Raw genomic sequence first — 22,077 nt, 5'->3', positions numbered from 1 at the left:
TCAGACAATATCTATCTTACAGTATTACAAAGAAAGGTAAGAAAAGCAACCCATCTGAGTACACAGGATATTTGATGTAGCACCCTAACTTTTCTAACAATTTGGATTGTGAAACTTGAGTGACAGTGTTTGAAAAGCCATCAAGAAGTCTCACACGAACAGGAAGAAATCGACTACTTCTATGATTGTGTGCATCTGATGTGAGCTTTGACATTAAAGTCACTCTCATGGTTGGCTCCTGGGCTGATTTCTCCTTAGAGAACACTTTTAGACAGTTTGTAATTATTATACGTGATCCATTACTGGCTGCAGACACTAGCAAGGGGCTTTTGAGTAAGAACTGAGAGTGCTTTTGTCGTTAGGATGTGCCAAGTATCCTGTGGAGAGTCAAAGAGTTTTGTGATCCCAGTGATGAACTAGTGAGTTTCCATCGAGGAGCAAGAGCATGCCTATTTTCTTCCATTTCCTAAAAATGGAGAAAGTAACTTTGCAAAGTCTCTTTGTACATGATAAAGCAAATGGTTCAATGATATTAGACATTTGTCCAAGCCTTTGTGAAACCTATAGTTTCAGGAGAGCTCCTTTAATTAAGATGTGAAGATCAATAGTAAAAATCCAAATTTAAGTCCAGAGGCTTAAATAGACCTCTTATCAAAATTGCACTGTTTAATTATAAATGACTCAGAAGAAAGTGTGACATTCTCTAATGTTCACATTTTATAAACAGTGAATATATTAGCCTATAGCTGAAGTTCATTTAAATGGATGTACTAATATATTAAAAGTAAATGGTGAGTCAGGTGTATAATTTAGTGTTACAGTATGTATCCAACATACATAAGGTCCTTGGTTCAAACCCAGGCAGCACAAAAATGCAATAAAAAAGTAGTGAACTTTCTTTAATTGTATACTTCAGAATAAGATTAGGTTGAAAAGTTTTACCTGCCTGAAGGAAAATTTTTAAACTACATTGGGCAGTAAATTTGTCCAGTTCAAGAAATTTGAATTAATCTTAATTTAAAATTTATAGAGTTTTTCTCCTGAAAACCATTTAATAATTTCACACAATCATCCCTAGCTTTTTTTCCTGTCAACATCACAAACTAAACCCATTTTTCATGTTTTCCAAAACTGCTCCTCCCAGTATATTTGTGGGAAATTTTTCATGCATCATTTGATTCTTTTTCTTAATATCTTGAGTTATGTCTGTCAGAAGATTTTAGTATCAGTGTTATGGTCACAGAGGATTTTGATAACAGTGTGATGCCCCCCCCCCCAGTTTCAGAGCAAATTTTAAGTGTTATTGCATGATTAACATAACTAATGGCAAAGATATAAGAGTTTATAATAAATACAATAAAATTTGATTTAAACAATTCTACTTTTAATTTTTAATTAAACTGTTAGACAGTTACATATTATCTAAGTTTGTTCCTCTTATTTTGATAGCACATACTGAATATATTAGTGTAGAAATAATGAGAAAATAAGATATAGCCCTTACTCCTTTGTACATTTTGAATATAATTATATCTGTAAACTATTTTGTTTGTGTATCATTTGTCAATTAGAATTTTTCTGAGATATAAAGGACATCTATGTAAAAATATATCATAATGCTTGGTATATGATAGCTGGTCAATGAATTGTTCATTATTAACAGCAATATTTTGGACACTTATTTATACACTGTGATCTAGGATCTTGCATATGATTTATAATTTCAATCTTTACTTAACATTCTGATGTCTTATACATAATTATTTTCATTTTTATTTTTTAAACTGATATTCAGAAACACTGAATTTTTTTCTTGGTTTACAAAGCTAGGGGACTAAAAACTATAAGATTTTGGGACCCAGATATGTCAGGCTTACAGAATTTCTGGTAAATTAAGTAGCCACTACAGTGTTGATATAGGAGCTAGCTATATGGGCATTAAGTCTGGTTAAGTGTTTTATAATCTGTGTTCTATAACTACATCTGGATAACAACTTCTTTATTTACTTTGCTGTAATAAAACTTTACATAAGATGTTCTATGATAAAACTTTACATCATAAAAGAAGTTTAGAAACTATTAATTTAATAGAAATTCAATCACCACAGTATTTGTCAAATTCCCCATAAGGTTCTGTTTTATCTCTGATTGTTCATGATGGCTTTTGTTTGCCATCAGTTTTATGACTAAGACATCAACCCAGCCAAAACATCTTCGACCTACATTTGTCCTGCCTGCAGATGTGCTGGGGTAAAGGTAGCTACTGAAATTGTGGGAGTGTCCAATGCCCAGTCAAAAAAAAAGTAAAAGAAATGATTCCTAATGAATTCTCCTATATTTGTAATGAGGAACATAGCATAACTGTCATCATAGAAGTTCTGTCCAGCAACTGATGGAAACAGATGCAAAGATACACAGCCAAACATTAGGGGTGGAATCCTGGGGAAGAGGGGAGGAAGCACTGTAGGATCCAGAGTGGTCAAAGACACCACAAATAACCCACAGAATCAACTAACCTAGGCTCGTAGTGGCTAACAGATACTGAACTGACAATTGAGGAGCCTGTCAGTGTCTGACCTAGGCCCTCTGCATATATGTTTTAGTTGTATAGCATAGTCTTCTTGTGAAACTCTCTAACAGTGGAAGCAATCTCTGTCTCTGATGCTTTTGCCTTCTTTTGGGACTCTTCCTCCTATTGTGTTGCCTCATCTAGCCTTAATATGAAGGGAGATACCTAGTCCTATTGCTACCTGATGTCATGTGCAATTGATGTCCCTGGGAGTCCTGTCCTTTTTTGAAGAGAAATTGAGCAGTGGATGGGGGGTAGGAGAATAGGGAGGAGAGCAGGGAGGCGAAACTGAGGTAGAGATGCAGAGAGAATAAATAATAAAAGAGAAAATCAGAAACAGTACAACTCATTAATTATGTCTTAAAGCAATTCATTCCTTTAGGTTTACACATTCATTCTTCATTTTATTTTTAGCAAACAAAGAAAGACCAAAGATATTTTTGGAGAAAAAAAAAACATTTACTTGCATTTTTCTATGTAAAGATAGTTTAGAATGGCAAGAGCAGAGAGAGACAGACAGAGAGAGAGAAAGAGAGAGAGAGAGAGAGAGAGAGAGAGAGAGAGAGAGAGAGAATTTGTGTGCCTGTGTGTTTGCAGTTTTGACATTTTGTGTTTATCTGCATGTGTGTCAAATTAATTAGTGATTTTTTTTCTGAATTTTCATGTTATATGGTAAAAAATTTTCTTAACCATGTGGTGCCCAGCCTCAACTGAAATATCTACAACACAACTGTACTCAGGGCTCAGTGATCATAGCAGAGGTAGTAGAGGAAAGACTCAGAGCCAGAGGAACAGGAAGCTTGCTGGGAGATTTCATCTCCTAGAAAGATCAAAGAAGCTACACCCATGAAGTCTCAACAACATGACTGCCTAAACAATGTCTAAATAAGGATGACACCAATTGACATGCTGAGGTGAAACAGGAAAATCTCATAGAGCTTTAACCATAGACAAAGAACTACAGACAACTCTGGAGTACCGAGAAAGGGAGAAATAGTCTTCTCTGAGGAAGAGTACCCTAATTGATTAGCCAAAACCAATTGGTCAGTATGTACATAAAATTAAGGTTGTATGGACTAAGCAGGTTTTATTTATATATTTATTTATGTATTTTATATCTTACTTTTATATTTGTATATACTCATTTATATATTAAGAATATATATATATATATATATATATATATATATCAGGAATTAAAGAAATAGTGGCCATGAAATTGAATGAGGACTAGGGGTTGCAAAGGAAGGGCTTGAAGGAAGAAAGAGAAACAGTACAGTGATGTCATTATGCTTTAATTTTGTAAAGTAAAAGAAATGTTTAGGAATAAAAATTTCAGGATATTGAAGTCTCCAATGATAAAGTTATAAAACACAGAAGAAAGAAATAAAAGATATCAGGCAATGAAAACCTTTCATGTTCATTGATTAACAGAACTGACTTTATAGAAAAGGGCATATAACTGAAAATACACAGATTCTAAACTATTCTCATCAAAACATCAATGATAATTCTTCACAAAACAAAAATGAAAATCCTTAAATGTATATAAATGGGCAAAAGACCCTGGAAAACCAAAGAAATTCTGAACAAAAAAAACAATGTGGTTGGTATCACAACACGCTAAAAACTACATCAAATCCATGCCCAGAGATTTGTTGGCTAATTCTAGATTCTGTCAATTTGACAATATTAACCATCACACTTTTACATATGATCATATTTTAGTACAACATCACTCTCTCCCGTTTTTCATTCTGCTCTTCTTTTTTCCCTTCCTTTTTCATCATTTCATTCTTTCTCCTCTTTGTTTCTCTCTCTCTCTTTCTTTATTGCTTTATTTTCTTCCCAACTTTCTTGTCCCCTTTTGGATTACCTAGTAGCTTCTCAATCAGTTTCACTCCAGCTTTATCCCCTAGGTAAATGTCATTTTGTTTCACACCTTCCATTACTCAAAAATCATAAATTCATTACTTCATGCCCATGTATGTGTATATGTATAAGTAGGTATATATTTATATATTTTCATATATTCTAACATGTAAAATAATTTTTAATATTTTCATAACAATGAGATATTTTATACTTATTATGAATAATTTTTTCTGCTTTAATACCTCACAAGACTAAATAAAAGACACATGTTATAATTGTTAATGTTATATTTCCACTTACCCAGTTATTTAATCAAATACCAATTACTTTTGGGTCTTTTAGTTCGCAGTTTGGCATAACACACATAATGAACTACTTTAAGCTAAGATTACCCTTAGTGTGAGTTGACCATATTCAATCAATTGAATGATAGAATAAAGAGAAAGAAGAGGATTTTCAGAAAAGAAGAAATTTATCCCAACACTGTAGTATAAACTTTCACTCAAGTTTCAAGCCTAATTCCCTGCTAACCAGTCCCAGACATTCTGGATGTATCTATCACTATAATGAGGTTAGCCAATCTTTAATGTACACACACATAAATGCTCACACATCCACACTGATATACAGAGAAGAAGATAGAGGGAGAGAGCAGGAGACTGATAGAAAGAGAAAGAAAAACAGAGAGATTTGATCCTTATTATTTGTAAATTACATATTGTGAAACTATATACTCATGAAAAAATATTTGTGACTTAATGTAGTGTGGATTTTAGTTGGGCTTAACAATAAAAACCTGAATTCAAATATCAATGTGAAAGCTGAAAGATCAGAGGAGAGCAGCCAGCCACTAGAGAGATGTCTTACATCTAGGAATTCTCAGACTAAAAGGGCTGAACTCCTGTTTCCACTCCACCTTATCATTTCCCCTGTCCACTCAGCCATATTACTTCCTATTTCCTCCTCACATGTGTTGGGATTAAAGGCATCTGTCTCCCAAGTACTAGGATCAAAGGCATGAGAGCCTAAATGCTGGGATTAAAGGTGTGTGCCACCACTGACTGGCCTCTAGTACCTAGCACTGCACTCTGATCTCCAGACAAGCTTTCTTTGTTAGAGCACAAAAAATATTACCGCATTTCCCCTTTTTTGTCTAAAATAAAAAAGGTTATAACTAATATAAGAAAATATATATATATATATATATATATATATATATATATATATATATATATATATTAAGTACAGTAACTATATACAATATATACAGGCAATAAATACATCAACAATATCTAGTCCATTAATAATTGACAAACTGAGAGAAAATACTCCATATCTGTCCTATCTTGATGAGTCTAAAAGGTTATACTGAGTTCACTTTCTATTCTAACTTGCATTACCAAAACTATCTTTTAATGTCTCTCAACCCCATACAATTTACACCTCTTTCGAGAATTTTTTTTCTGAATCTGGTAACAAGGAAAATTATAACTATAAAGTTCTCAATTCCATCAGAGACCCAAGAAGGAAATAATATTACCTGAGTAAGCCAAAACTACAAGCAAGCAACTTCTAAAAAATGTGAGAAATGACAGAAACAGCTGTCTGCCTGGATGTTCATCCAAGGTTCTTTTGCAATGTAGGGGCATCCATCTTCTGTATACAGGCCTAGAATATCTGACAGACTTTTCTGTGAAGCAGAATATTCTGAAGGGCTATCCTACCTTGTCTTGGCAAAGTTTGACAGTCCTTTCTTTTGTATCCTGCTTGTCCCATTTAAACAGGATACTCTCAGCAGTTGAGGCAAGGGCACTTTCTTGTTCAGTGGCTAACATTTGCAAGAAAGAAATTAAACCCAATATGGACTTTCTTCAATGCCCATCTTCTCTGAAGTAGATTGGTGCTACCAGGAGCAGACATGTCTTAATTGTCATAAAAAAGAAGCTATGCTATTAAAACATCTTAAATGCCATATTCAGTAGACCTCTGAAGTTTTGATGACAACCTCTCTATCTAAAATGTATATGTTTGACCTTAAACACATACCTAACATAACAATAAGTTTAATTGTAATAGGTGACTACTAATATGCACTTCCTTATTATACTAAATTGCTGTTAATAATAACTTTCAAGGACTAAAATTTTACATTACATTGTTAAATCAGTTGTACAGGTACAGTAATTGAACAAGATTAGAATGTATGTACAGTATGTTCTAACAAAAATAATCTCAAATTTATGTCAATATACAAAGATCCATATCAATGTAAAATATTTAAAACAAGTAGTTGTTTTTAAAAGTAGATTCAAAATCTACCCATTTATCCTATCATATCTATATACCTCTTTTTATTACAAAACCAGAACCTTGAAACTAATTTCCTTTGTTCAGGTTGTTTTTTTTTTTGTTTTTTGTTTTTTGTTTTTTTTACCATCACCAATAATAACTTGTAACAAACCACCCTATATGATGAAAAATATCCATAACTCTTTGAATGACCAAAATCCAAACACCCCACCTCTTGGGAATGTGAGTGTCATGTTCTTAAATTTACTTCCCACTGTATGGGGGCAGCGGCATATTTAGGGGATACTGAAAAGAAAAATTTAGGTTAATTGTCAGTCCTAGGAGACATAGATATATCATTTCTTGTCCAGACTCTACGTAATGGGAAAGTGCAGGGCTTGTCTCAATTCCTGGCTAGAGTAGTCTATGAGGCTAGATCATCTCAGCTATCCACCTCAGAAATTTCCTGAGAAGTCTAAAGCCAGTATTTAGGTGGTGTTTGTCAACTTAGTGGCATTACAATAGTCCATATGGAATTATCATTGTGGGGTCCCATCATCCTTTTGGAGATTTCAAAGGTCACTGTTTTGTGTGGTCATGGGTCATTGCAGAAATCTTAAACATTTTAAATGTCATATGCAGCAGATCTCACAGAGGTTAAAGGATCAATACTGGTTATGTACATCCAGAATACAAAAACGTAATTCTTAGTTACCTGATTCTGACTCAAACCTGAATCATATACAGGAAGCTAGATGAAGTTTTTTTCTAGAATTAGTTAGTACTCTATATGACCATTAATATCATGTCAAAAAGTATAAAATATATATTAATCTTATAAATTTTGAGATAATATTTATATCTTAAGAAAAGATTTAGAGTGAAAAAAAGGATTATGTGATTCGTAGCAATAGAATACTCCCTAAATTTTTATTTTTTTGTACCATATCAGGTGGCTCTTGTGACATGAGATAGAGATTTTGGATTTTAACAAGCATGCTTGGGTTTAGTGAAGGAGAGAGCCACACTCCAAAAGTTAGCTTTAATTTTCAACTGGAATGGGACTACAAAAAGATAATTTGTGTTATGTGTCTGTAGAAAACAGCATACATTTGGGGATACTTATGACATATCTTCCCTTTGCATTAATATTCTTATAGGAGAATGCATAGAGGGTAAAATAACCAAAATGCAATCAAACTCTGGATGCAAATGGTCTACATGTGCATCCTGTAATTTCTTTTCCACCAAAATCAGTTCTTTCTCAGTTTCAGTTGATATTTCTCTTACACTATTTAAGTCCTTGTCACCATTTTAGATTTTGTACAAATTACTCAGTTCATCATTTTTTTTTTACCCTAATAGTCGGCCATAGATTGGAAATGTCTCCTAGCAATCTTTGAAAGCCAATAAGAGTCTGCAATCAATATCTCCTAATTTGGACCTTTGGGGGTCTAATTTTTTGTAGATATATTTTATATCCTAAGAAATTAATAGAATTAATAGAATCTCCTCTTTGTATTTTTTTTTCAGAAGCAATTTGTAATCACCAACAAGGCAAAATTTTCTTTAATTCTTCAAACATTCTTTCTAAAGTATCTACATTTGAATCAGCTAGTAAAATGTCATTCATGTAATGGTAAACTACAGATTGGTGAAATTGTTTATGTATCATTTCCAATGGCTGTTGTACAAAATATTGGCACAAGGTGGAGCTCTTTAATATTTCCTGTGGGAGAACCTTCCATTGATATGTCTTAACAGGCTGAGAATTATTATAACTAGGCACTGTGAAGGTGAATTTTTTTCTCTTTTTTGAGTAAAGGTATAGTGAAGAAACAGTCTTTAAATCAATAACTATAAGAGGCCATTATTTAGGTAACAGAGAAGGCAAAGAAATTCCAGACTGCAAAGAGCCCATTGGCTGAATCACCTTATTAATAGCTCTTAGATCTGTTACCATTCTCAATTTTCCATATTTCTTTTGAATACCAAATACAGGAGAATTTCAAGGACTGCTTGATTCTTCAATATGCTGAGCATTTAACTGCTCCTATACCAGCTCTTCTAAGGCCTGCAGTTTCTCTGGTATTAAAAGACATTGCTAAACACATATAGGTTTGTCCATCAACCATCTTAAAGTTAGGGCTGTTGGTGCCTTTAAAAGATTAGCAGCTGTTGTGCTCTGTTCTTGTACAAAGTGAATTGTCAGTGACTGTTCTTTATAATACTTCCTAATATTTTCCCCAGAAACATATGTTAATTTAAGATTTGTTTCTGAGATTGGAAGAATGTTAATCAGCATATTCCATTACTGTAACAAATCATATTCCCATAAATTCATTGCTGTGTTAGCCAAATATGGCTTTAATTTTTCTCTCTTTGTCCTTCAGACCTTGTACATTTAACCTATCTTTCACTCTGATTTATGTGAGATAACATTCCAATCCCTAAAACCTGAACACTTACCTCCTGATGAGCCAAATTGAATGCCAAACTTCTGGTGCAATTATTGTTACATCTGCACCTATGTTTACAAGACCTTCCTGCAATGACAATGACATTGATTTATTTAAATTTGGTCTTTGTTCATTTATAGAATTATGCCAAAATGTTCACTTCATAGTTTCTGCCATTTTTCTCTTCTATAGCTTTTCTCTCATCCAGAGCAGTATGGTTTCTTATAATAGGCATTAGGTTCTTTAATTGCTCTTAGAAGCAGTATCCTCCACAATGACAAAAAATACTGAACCAAATTTGACATGGGGACCTGCAAGAGGCCCCTCAATGCATTTTCCGATGGCAAAGGTTTACCTTGACTTTCCCTTCTTGATCTATATTCATTAGTCCAATGCCTGCCATTACCACACCTTCTACATAATCCAATAGGGAGGGGCATTCTGTTGGGATTATTCTTAGAAAAAAACAGTGTTTCTAGGAATGCCCTGTTTACAAACCCTTTTTAGGTGACCTTGATTACCACAATTGAAACACTTGATATTTCAATTTTTCTTCAAAACTCTGGAAATTACCTCTCCTATCCAAGCACTATCGTGATTATGAGATTCAATACTGACTGTATCTCTGATCCATTCCTCTAAGAATGCTGATCTTGCCTTTAATAGCCTAATTACACTTTTTCATTGTGCACTAGCATTTTCAAAATCTAGGGATTCAATTATTATTTGTCTAACTTCTGGATTTGGTATCATTCTATTTACTGCTAAAGTCAATCTTTGTAAGTAGTCAGTGAAGGTTTCCTCTGGGCATTGTATAACTTTAGTAAATGAATCAGTTTTGTTTCCTACTTCTTCAATTCTGTCTCAAGTATTCAAGGCCACTGTGTGGCATAAAGCCAGGGTGTGGTCATCATATAGAGATTGCCTTTCTACATTAGCACAATCTCCCTCTCCAAGAAGTTAGTCTTGGGAGATTTCCATACCTCTAGCCCTACTTCATTGTTCAATGGTCTTAGTCTCATCTTTCCACCATATCCTCCACTGTAACTGAGGACCAGGCTCCAAGACTGCTGTAACCAAGTCACTCCAGTCTTGATGGATAATTTTATTATAAATGGACAATGAGTTTAACATCTGTTTCACAAAAGGTGAATGCATGCTATATGAGGATATCACTTCCTTGAATGTCCTTAAATCTAACATTTCCACAGAAGTCCATTCAGCTCTTACATTGCCTTGAGGATATCTATCATTTGACAGTTCCTGTAAGGTTACTGGATAAATTAAGTTTGTTTAAAAACCTTAGGGTGTTCCTCTCTAACCTTAAAATGCAATGCTAAGATTAGTTCTCCTTTAAATGCCTCTGTCTGGGTCTGAATATCTCTATGATCTGTTTTCAGGTTTTCTAAAATCTTTATCTTGGCATTCATGTTAACTAACATTTTTTAATGATAAACTAAAATGATCAAACAGATATTTATAATTGATATTACATAACTCCCATCTAAATTAATTATCCTCTCATTTAATTGCTTTGTTTTCAAACCATCCAGCATATTATCATATAGAGATCTTACTCCCTCCACTGTAATGGTGTTTCACAATTTTTTTTCTTGCTATCTAGTTCTTATATCTTCTTTTTAATTTTTATTTTGCAATACAATTAAGTTCTACATAGCAGCCACAGATTCCCTTGTTCTTCCCCCTCCCGCCCCCCTCACCTTCCCCCCAGTCCGCCCCCCATTCCAATCTCCTCCAGGGCAAAGCCTTCCCCACAGACTGAGATCAACCTGGTGGACTCAGTCCAGGTAGGTCCAGTCCCCTCCTCCCAGGCCGAGCCAAGGGACCCTGCATAGGCCCCAGGTTTCAAACAGCCAACTCATGCAATGAACACAGGACCCGGTGCCACTGCCTGGATGCCTCCCAAACAGATCAGGCCAATCAACTGTCTCACCCACTCAGAGGGCCTGATCCAGTTGGTGACCCCTCAGCCATTGGTTCATATTTCATGTGTTTCAGTTCGTTTGGCTATTTGTCTCTGTGCTTCATCCAACCTTGGTCTCAACAATTCTCGCTCATATAAACCCTCCTCATTCTCGCTAATTGGACTCCCAGAGATCCACCCGGGGCCTAGTCATGGATCTCTGCATCCAGATCCCTCAGTAGTTGGATGAGGTTTCTAGCACGACAATTAGGGTGTTTGGCCATCCCATCACCAGAGTAGGTCAGTTCGGACTGTCTCTCGACCATTGCCAGCAGTCTGTTGTGAGGGTATCTTTGTGGATTTCTGTGGGCCTCTCTAGCACTTTGTTTCTTCCTATTCTCATGTGGTCTTCATTTACCATGGTCTCCAGAATATATAAGGAACTCAAGAAATTAGACATCAAAATGCCCAACAGTCCAATTAAGAAATGGGCTATAGAACTAAACAGATAATTCTCAACAGAGGAAACTCAAATGGCTTAAAGACATTTAAGGAATTGCTCAACATCCCTAATCATCAGGGAAATGCAAATCAAAACAACTCTGAGATACCACCTTACGCCTGTCAGAATGGCTAAGATCAAAAACACTGAAGACACCTTATGCGGGAGAGGATGTGGAGCTAGGGGAACTCTCCTCCACTGCTGGTGGGAATGCAAGCTTGTACAACCACTTTGGAAATCAATATGGCGATTTCTTAGAAAATTGGGAATCCATCTCCCCCAAGATCCAGCTATACCACTCTTGGGCATATACCCAAGGAATGCTCAACCACACCACAAGAGCACTTGTTCAGCTATGTTCATATCAGCATTGTTTGTAATAGCCAGAACATGGGAACAACCTAGATGCCCTTCAACTGAAGAATGGATAAACAAAATGTGGTACATATACACAATGGAATACTACTCAGCAGAGAAAAACAATGACATCATGAGGTTTGCAGACAAATGGATGGATCTAGAAAAAATCATCCTGAGTGAGGTATCCCAGACTCAGAAAGACAAACATGGTATGTACTCACTCATAACAGGATACTAGATGTGGAACAAGGATGACTGGACTGCTACTCACATCACCAGGGAGGTTACCTGGAAAACAGGACCCCAAGAAAGACACAGGGATCGCCCAATGACAGAGAAATGGAATGAGATCTATATGAACAGCCTGGACATGAGTGGGGGTAGTGAAGAGCGAGGGTCGAGGGAAAGAGAGCTTGGGTGAGCAGGAGATCCCAGCTGGATCAACAACAGAGAGGGAGAACAAGGAATAGGTGTTTCACAATTTTTAATGTGGGTAAAAACTCTCTCTTCTAATTCCTCCCTTTAAGAATTCCCAATTTTCTCAATAAATCTGCAGATAATGACAATGAAGATGTGAGGCTGACTGCTTCTACATAGAATTGTAGACGCTTGAGCAGGTTTTCAAGGCAGATACCTAGTGTGGCAACAGCCAAGGAGGAGGTCCAGGGAAAGCCCACAACCCACTGAGAGAAAAGAAGCCAAAGAGCCAGCTGTCTACAGGGGGAATTTGTGAAAGCTTGGCATTTGGGGTCCAAACACCTGTGGAGTTTAGTGTAGAGAGGCTGCAACAGAAAAATCCAAGGCCCACTTAGAGGCTTAGGGAAAAAAGAGAGACCTAGCCAGTGAGGTAATGACTCCAGCTGCATGCAGCTCTGGTCTGTACCATTGGCTGCAAAGGCACATGGAAGCGACTTTTTCATAAGTTTGTGCCCCAAAAGTTGGATGGCAGATGTAGCACAGATTCTAATTGTTCTTAATAATAAAACCTCACAGTCATATATCAGGGTGAAAGCTGAAAGATCAGAGAAGCAGAGCAGCGAGCCACTAGAAACATTTCTTACTGTTAGGAATACTCAGACTGAAAGGGGCTGATCCCTGTCTCAAACTTGCCTTTTCACTTCCTCTCTCTGCCCAGCCATATCATTTCCTGTTTCCTCTTCCCAAGTGCTGGTAATAAAGACATGTGCTTCCAAGTACTGGGATCAAACGCATGACATCCCAAGTGCTGAGATAGCCGGGCGGTGGTGGCACACGCCTTTAATCCCAACACTCAGGAGGCAGAGCCAGGCGGATCTCTGTGAGTTCGAGACCAGCCTCTACCAAGTGAGTCCCAGGAAAGGCGCAAATCTACACAGAGAAACCCTGTCTCGAAAAAAAAAAAAAAAAACTTAAGTGCTGTGCCACCACTGTCTGGCCTCTAGTGGCTAGCTCTGCACTCTGATCTCCAGGCAAGCTTCATTTGTTAGAGCACAAACAAAATATTAACACAACTCACAAATAAATTTTCATTTTTCTGATTAATTACTAGTGGGAAAATTCTGGAGTTGTCTAATATACCTATTCTCCATAGAAGATGAATAAGGCTATGACCAGAAGAGGCAGAAAACAGTAGTCACTGCAATATATGTCAGGAGTTTCTGGCTCTAATCTCAACTGAACAAGATTTGTTTGACAAGTCTGGAATCTATTAGTGTACTGGCCACAAGAGACACATTTTCTGGGATGTGTTTTCTTCTTTGTGTCATTTTTTGGAATGAGTTTTCTTCTTTGTAAAATGAAGAGTATTGAGTTCACAAGTGTGAGTTGTTGAGGTGATTTTCTATAAAATTTACATGAGATGGTGTGTGTGTGTGTGTGTGTGTGTGTGTGTGTATGTGTGTATTTCTATAGGAACAATAATTTGCAACTCATAAATTCCAAAGTTTGTGTTAATATAAATAGCTAGTATGATGAGAAAAAGGACAAATATACATAAAAGTAGGTATGTATAATGTCCTTACAGCAGAAATCTGTTATATTTGGGATAGCTCAATTTTCTTTTGGGAAAGTGATTGGTGTTTAGGATTGAGCCTATAGTTTTATGCCTGATAAATAGAGCTCAGCATTGAGCGCTAGCTAACTTAGTGGCTATTTAATAATTCCCTTTATTCTGCAGTGTGAGTGTATAATGATTGTTTAATCCTTATTAAGTGGCTGTTTAATTTGTTGTTATATCACGTCTTTGTTTGTTAGTACTTCTATTTAATTTAATACATTCATTAATCTAAGTTTATTTTAATTTCTGAATAAATATATGCAATTCTGTCATATATTATAAAGTTTTGATATAAGTATTCAAGGTACAAAGATTACATCAACCTAACTAATACATCTATCACTTTACTTGTCATATATTGCGTCAAGAAATTTGAAAGTTGCCACTTTCAGAGATATCCTTATTTTTTAAAAATTTGCCATAATCATGCAAACATCATACACAAGACCACATGTGAGGTCTATTTTTACAATTTTTGGAAACTTCATACTGATTTAAAACAGAATTATGACTCAGGAGTTTATGATATTCCATTTACCATTATGTGATATTGGACCTAGAGTATCTCCAAGTTATACCTGAAGCTCTATTCTATAAAAGGCCCTCAAATATTCAATTAATGATCACTGATCTATTACTTCCAGATGAAATATATGACTAAGCAGATATGAACATATTTATCAACTAAAGAATACTTTTTTGCTTGAGTTCTTTGAAACAGAGCACCACTGCATCACTGTGATAGGGCTGGAAATCACTATTCAGCTCAGGCTGCCCTTTAACTTGCATTGCTTCTTCTGTTTCAGTTTCTCAAGTGCTGGAATTTCAGGTGTGTACCACCGTATCCATGCTTTAGGAATCCAGCAATTATTTTCTTGTGATTGTGTTTAAACACACTTTATTTAATTATACACTGCCATTTTTAAATCATTTAACAAGAAGTTAAGTTTTAACTAAATTAAAAAAAATACAGCATAATTATTTTTTCTATAAAATACATTAAACTCTTCTTGAACTTTATGGACACTTAACACTACTTTAGCATTATTCTTAGGAGCTAATATAAAAATGAAATTACTGGGCTAATTTGGGCTCTTACCAGAATTATGTAAGTCTTCCTTCAACTATTTCTACTATTATACTGTGGTCTAATTGTTAGAATTTGTTTTGGTCTAGTTTTTGTTCTTGTTTCAGGGTTTGTGTTGTTGTTTGTGAGTGTGATTTTTATTCTTAATGGGTAGCATTCTGATTCTTGAATGATAGACTGTCAATATCATTTTGGTTTGCTTTTATTTATCTTATGGGTAAAAGTTATTTAACTCCAATGAATCTACCTCAGAATACAAAATAGAAGCCTGTCAAGAAATGTATTATATTTAAAGCCGGGCGGTGGTGGCGCACGCCTTTAATCCCAGCACTCGGGAGGCAGAGCCAGGCGGATCTCTGTGAGTTCGAGGCCAGCCTGGACTACCAAGTGAGTTCCAGGAGAGGCGTAAAGCTACACAGAGAAACCCTGTCTTGAAAAACCAAAAAAAAAAAAAAAAAAGAAATTTATTATATTTAAATTGTTCCTCATAGTCAAACTACAAAACTGGCTTCAATGTCTATCATAGGATTATTAGACAATGATAATTATATCTGTCTATATATGCTTGTATATGTGCAAAATAGAGTCATTTAAACATAAAGAAGAATTAAATTATATTTTTATTTTTAAATGTATTTTGTTGATGCTTATTGTAGATCTTGAAAAACAGGGTCTGCAATATTCTCTTTCAAAGTACTTTGTGATATTTACCTGAAATATAACTGTCTTATAAAGTTGTTTTTGTTGAGACATTTGTTTCATTAGTGAATGAGAAAATAAGATTTTGGACCCAGAATAGGATAGAAAGAGAGAATATGTCCAGAATCCATAGTGGAATGTTCATCCTTGCCTAGAGAGCGCTCATCTCCCTGTACCAGTGAGTGAAACTACACCCTGTCAGACCTATAGCAAGAAAAGAAGAGAGAATGCAATGAGAGTGATAGCATGTACTGTGCAGGAGACAGAGAGAGAGAGAGAGAGAGAGAGAGAGAGAGAGAGAGAGAGAGAGAGAGAGAACTCTTGGAATCCAGAGCAAGAGTTACAGGCCTGTACTCTGAGATCTGTCTCCAATTAGAGAAGCAAGGTGGAATCAGAACTGTAGCATCCTGTAAAGGAGAAATCCATTCTTAGTTGTACTCTGAAGTGTACCTCATAGACAGAGCTGGCACATGCACCCATGTAAGGAATCTTAGAAAAATTGGAAGCCACGCAGAGTCATGACACCTTAAATATAATACAGCTTCATCCTACTTGAGTGTTGTGAATGCTTCCATTGAAATGACTGGACAGAAAACGCAGGTTGATCTCAACTGAATAATACTGAGTGACTTTAATATACCAATTTCACTAATAGATAGGTAATCCAGTCAAAAGAGCAAACAGGAATGTTAAAGTTAAATGATGTTATGGAGCAAATGAACATAATAGTCGCCTCCAAAATATTCAACCGAATCAGTGAAGAAAACACACCCATCTAATAAATCCCGTAGAATTTTCTCTAAAAGAGATAATAAAGTATCAATAATATAACAAAAACTGAAACAATTTCTCACATTCTATCTGATCACATGGAATAAGACTAAAAATAAACAGCAATAAAAACTATAGAATATACACAAACTCATGGAAATTTAACAGAACACTATTAAATGGTGGCTGGGTCATTAAAGAAATTGGGATGAAATTACAATTTTCTTAGGCTTAAATGAAAATTAAAATACAACATATTAGAACTTGAGCTATATAATGAAAATAACTCAAAAGGGGAAATTTTTTAGCTATAAATGTCAACATTTTGAAGATATGTGAAATATCACACAAATCACTTAATTATACACATCCCCAAGTATTAGCCTAGAACAACCAAGCCCCAAATCACTGCATGGAAAATAATAATAAAGATTAGGGCAAAGTATGGAGAGATGGTTGTCTTAGTTGGGACTTGTATTGATATGAGAAAATACCATAATCAAAAGCCACTTGGGGAAGAAAGCATTTATTTTACTTACACTTTTAGGTAACAGTACATCACTAAGGAAAGCCAGGGCAGGAACTCAAGAAGGGTAAGAACCTGGAGTCAGAGGAATGAGACAGAAGCTGTAGATGAGTTCTGTTTACTGGCATGTTCAATCATGGGTTGCTCAGTCTGTTTTCTTAAAGCATCCAGGACCACATGCCCAGGGTTCCCTCCACCAACAATGGGCTGAGTCCACATATCAAACATCAGTCAAGAAAATGAACCTCAAGCTTGCGTACAGAATAATCTGGTGGCAATATTTTCTCAATTGAGGTTCTCTCTTCCAAACTGATTCTTGCTTATTTCAAATTGACATAGAGTCTAATCTATGTCAATGGTTCGATAGTAAAAGGTACTCTTTGTTCTTCATTAGGACCCAAGTTCAGTTTCTAATTCCCAAATTGTGTGGCTTATAAATGTCTATAAATGCACTTGGAAGAGATCTAACATCTTATGGCTTTCATAGGTACTTGCACAAACATGGCAGACACCAACATACACACATACACACAAATAAAAAAAACTTGAAATACTTATTTAAAGATGAGAGCCAAAATTAACATGGGAAGGAAAACGTTCAATGATTAAAGGAACTAGCCATCGAGTCTGACAACTTGTGTTTGATCTCTGGGGTCTAAATGGATTCCGTGTGTGTGTGTGTGTGTGTGTGTGTGTGTGTGTGTGTGTGTGTGATGTTTAAACTTACACACTCACACAGACAGGTGAACATACAGTTTGGAGGTTAAAAACGATCTGTGCCCCTCCCATCCTCTCAGGCATTAGAATACTTGCTCTCCATTTAGTGGTGATATTTGGATAGGATTAGAACATGTGGCCTTGATGGTAGAAGTTTAAAGATTTGGCCATTACCAATTTTACTGTTTCCTGCTTCTGGTTCAGCATGTAGTCTTTCGTTTACTGCTCCAGACACTATGACTGCCTCCTGCCATCTCCACTGCAGTGATGGTAATAGATTATTATTCCTATGGAACTCTAAGCACAAAACAACTTGTCTTTGAACAGGTTGCCTTAGTCATGGTGTTTTTCACAGCAATAGATGTGTAATTAATACACAAGTTTACACAAAATAAACTGTAAAGGAAAAAGGGGCTGGCAGGATGACTCTGGATATGAAGGTGCTTGACAATGAGCCTCACTACATCATGGATGCAGAGAACAAACCCCCACAAGTTAGACTCTGAAGTCCACACTCATGTTGTGGGACATGTGAACTCCCCACCGCCCCACCCACCTCAACTGACAAAGACATGTTTACATAAATAAATAATTATAATAAAAATTTGAGTATAATACTGATTGAAAAATGGAACTGTATAAAATTAAAAAGTTTCTGCACAGCAAAAGAAACAATATAGTGAAAAGTCTTGTTACAGAATAGGAGAACATCTTTGCTAGCTGCTGTCTGACAGAAATGCTTAGAGATTAAAAAATACAAACAATTCAAAAAATAATTACTGAAAATAAAGCAACATGATCTGTAAGGGGACTAATGAAATGGGAAGAATGTACTCAAAAGAGGAAAATTTAAAAGCTACTGAAAATATTGAAAAGTGTTCAACATAATTCAGATAATGGAAATGTAATTTAAAACTACATTGAATTTAATCTCATTTAAGTCAGGACTAACATTTAAATAATAAATACTGGTGATGATAATGGGATTAGTTTACCCTATGCAACAATGTACACAAAACAATCTATATCACCTATATTCCTGCTCATTTCTGTTTATTGTGGCACTATTCACAGTAACTAAGATTTAAATCAGTCCATCTATCAGCATGTGGATGAATAAAGCAAATGTGAGATACATATATCCCTAATGGAGTTTTATTCAATGATAAAATGAATAAAATTATGTTATTTGGTGGAAAATTGATGCAAAAGGAGAAATAGAATTTCCATTTTCATTTAGAACATAATAAAACAAATTAGTTTAGACTCTTAGGTAAGCTTTTAATAACATGTACTTTGTGTCACTATTTTAGAATTTTAATTGCTCTTTTAATGAATTTAACCACTTGAGCCTTAAAACTAAACAACCATTTTTAAGTACATTTTAATCTTTTCTGAATCATTATAATCTTCATTTAAATATTATAATGATTCAGAAAGACCACCATTATCCATGATGTCAAGGTAACATGCCTATTATAACATTGTACAGTTATTCAAATTGAAATCCTGTTTTCTCTCATGTCAAATACGTTTTATATAACACAACCACAAATGATTTAGATAGTTCCTTGAAGTTTCTTTTATACTCATTAACTTAGTATGCAAGAAAACAATTAGATTAATCTGAGGTATTATTGTGATTTAATATACATATGAGCATATCATTTTTTGTTGTAATGTTTATTAGCTTGAAAAAAATCTTAATATTAATAAGATGAATAAAAATAAAATGTGCTTTTAGAAATATATTGATAATTGTGGCTTTCCAAATACTTTCATATATATTTCTTATAAACATTGTTCAGTATCTTTATACATTTATAAACTATGCAATGTCTACTATCTCCAATAAAAGTATGTCATTGGTGTCATCAGTAATATATCTGACTACAATGAATACTATAATGACAAAAATCTCTCATTTGTCACTAAGAAATTTTGTGTAATAATGTAAAAATCACAATGAGATTTGAAAAAATAATTATATGATGAAGAAAAAATATGGAATAGAGTTTTGAAGAAACAATTTTTATTTTTATTAAGTTTGACTCATGCTGTAACTTTCTAATATGACATGAGAAACTGTTCCAAGATATAGAATCAACACTAGTATTTTTTTGACGTACGGGTGTACTATGATCTATTATCCTGATCAGTATCCCAGAAGTATAGAAATATTTTAACTCAATTAGTATAGACTTTATTCTAATGTGCTATGAGTAGATAATTTACAAATTTAATGCAGAGTTCTTGAAAAAATTCCCATTAAATCTATAATAAATTTTTAGTAATTAATTGTCAAAATAGTACAAATTTATTTAAAAATCAAATCTGCCATGAATACCAATATGTAACAAAATAAACAATACATTTTATTAGTGTAAAGTTGATTAACAAAAATTTCTTTTCACAAAAAAGATAACATTTACTTCTCATGTCAGTCAATTAAGTCAATAAAGATGCTTTAATTAACTAAAATTTGTATAGTTCATTATATCTGTTTTGGCATCTATTTCTGTATGTCTCTTAATTACAGAGTGTCAAAAATATTTATTCACATAATTGTGTGAAAAAAATCTCTACTTATCTGATGATCCATAATACCCACTACTCTATAAATAAAAACAATTAATAAGGTCAAATTTGTATTTAATGATGTTAATTGCCTTCTGCTTCTAGCATATGTACAGTTTTCATTCATAAGTAGAGTTTATGGCCCATAAAACTTGTTTATACAATTATCAAGTAATTTTTGTTAATGTCACATAAATTTATTTAATTTTGCTCTGTTTCATAAATGTATTCCTTATGAAAACTAAACAATATATTAGAGTGCACTAGATAATTTAATTCCATAATAAAAGTTGGGGAAATCATTAAAGAAATTCAGATCCATTTTATCAGTATTATTATAATTTTATATTTTGGTTACTCAATCAATTTTAAGAAAGTCAAACTTCATCTCATAATTAGTCCATTGATGACACAATTAAAAGAGAGACTTCAATCTAATTTATGGGACACAATTTACAAAGTATTTTGCTACTTTGAAATATTGACATATAAAGAACTTATCTTTCAGAAGCTATAATAAAACATATCTACATATGTTTTTGAACTAAATGAAACACAAATCACAGTTTCAACATGTGCAATTATATGAATATCAGTTTACTTTTAAAGTTGTAAAACAATATCAGCTTTATCAGTCCCCAGAAAAATAAGCTATGTCTGTAATAATTATCCTCTTTTTAATTCTCCAATCATCTTCTGACATATAATAATATATTTTCTCTGTTTATTGATGTGATTTTTCAAAAAAAAACATATAATTGGGAAAGTAATTATAGAAAGGTTCTTGTTCTTTTTTTATTATACAATGTTTTCAATATTCATCTATGCTATATCATTAATAACACATAAAAGAATGAAATAATGTCTATTATACAAAATAAAAGTAACTGGAGATCATCATATTAAGCCAAATAACTCAGACTAAGACAAATGTTTAGTGGTTTCCTTCATTTGTGAAATCCAAATCTTTTATAGTATGCAGGGCAGAAAAGTAGAAGCAAGATGGAAAGAAGAATTAATAGTGACATGAGAGTAAGAAAAAAGAACGGGGAGAATTGTGGTTATATATTCAAAATATGTGATGCATTTGTATGAAAATGTATTTATAATAAGCCCATTAATGTCTAAAATGAATATTTGCCAATAAAATTAGAATCTAAAAAAAACAGGAAACTACAATAGCCTCCATGTGCATTTTACTATGTCATTTTTAATCCTCCTATAGGTAGTATGAATTATTATTTCATTGTGAATTTAATACATTTACCTAAAGATAGTAATCTAGAGAAAATCCTCTTGTATTTATTAACTATTCATATATCTTCCTAGTAAAACTTATATTCAGATCCTTAAGCAACTATTTAATTTTATTTTGGTTTTTATTATTGAAGAGTAAAACATGTTTGTAGGTAGAGTCTTCCTGTCCTAGGAGCCACTCCCAAATTACTACACAGAGACTTACACAATAATTGTAAATACTTGGCCAATAACTCAGGCTTATTACTAACTAGCTCTTACATTTTAATTAACCAATATTTCTTATTTATACTCAGCCAGGTGGCATTAACTTTATTAGCATGGCACGTTTATCTCCTTCTCCTTCTGCACCTGTCTGGTGACTTTTGATTCTGCCCTTCTTCTTCCCAGCTTTCTCAATTTGGCTTTCCTGCCAAACATTATCCTGTTT

The sequence above is a fragment of the Peromyscus eremicus genome, chromosome X, assembly GCF_949786415.1.
Source record: "Peromyscus eremicus chromosome X, PerEre_H2_v1, whole genome shotgun sequence".
Classification (NCBI taxonomy): Eukaryota; Metazoa; Chordata; class Mammalia; order Rodentia; family Cricetidae; genus Peromyscus; species Peromyscus eremicus.
The sequence above is the reverse complement of the archived record's forward strand: the minus strand, read 5'-3'. Positions refer to the sequence as shown.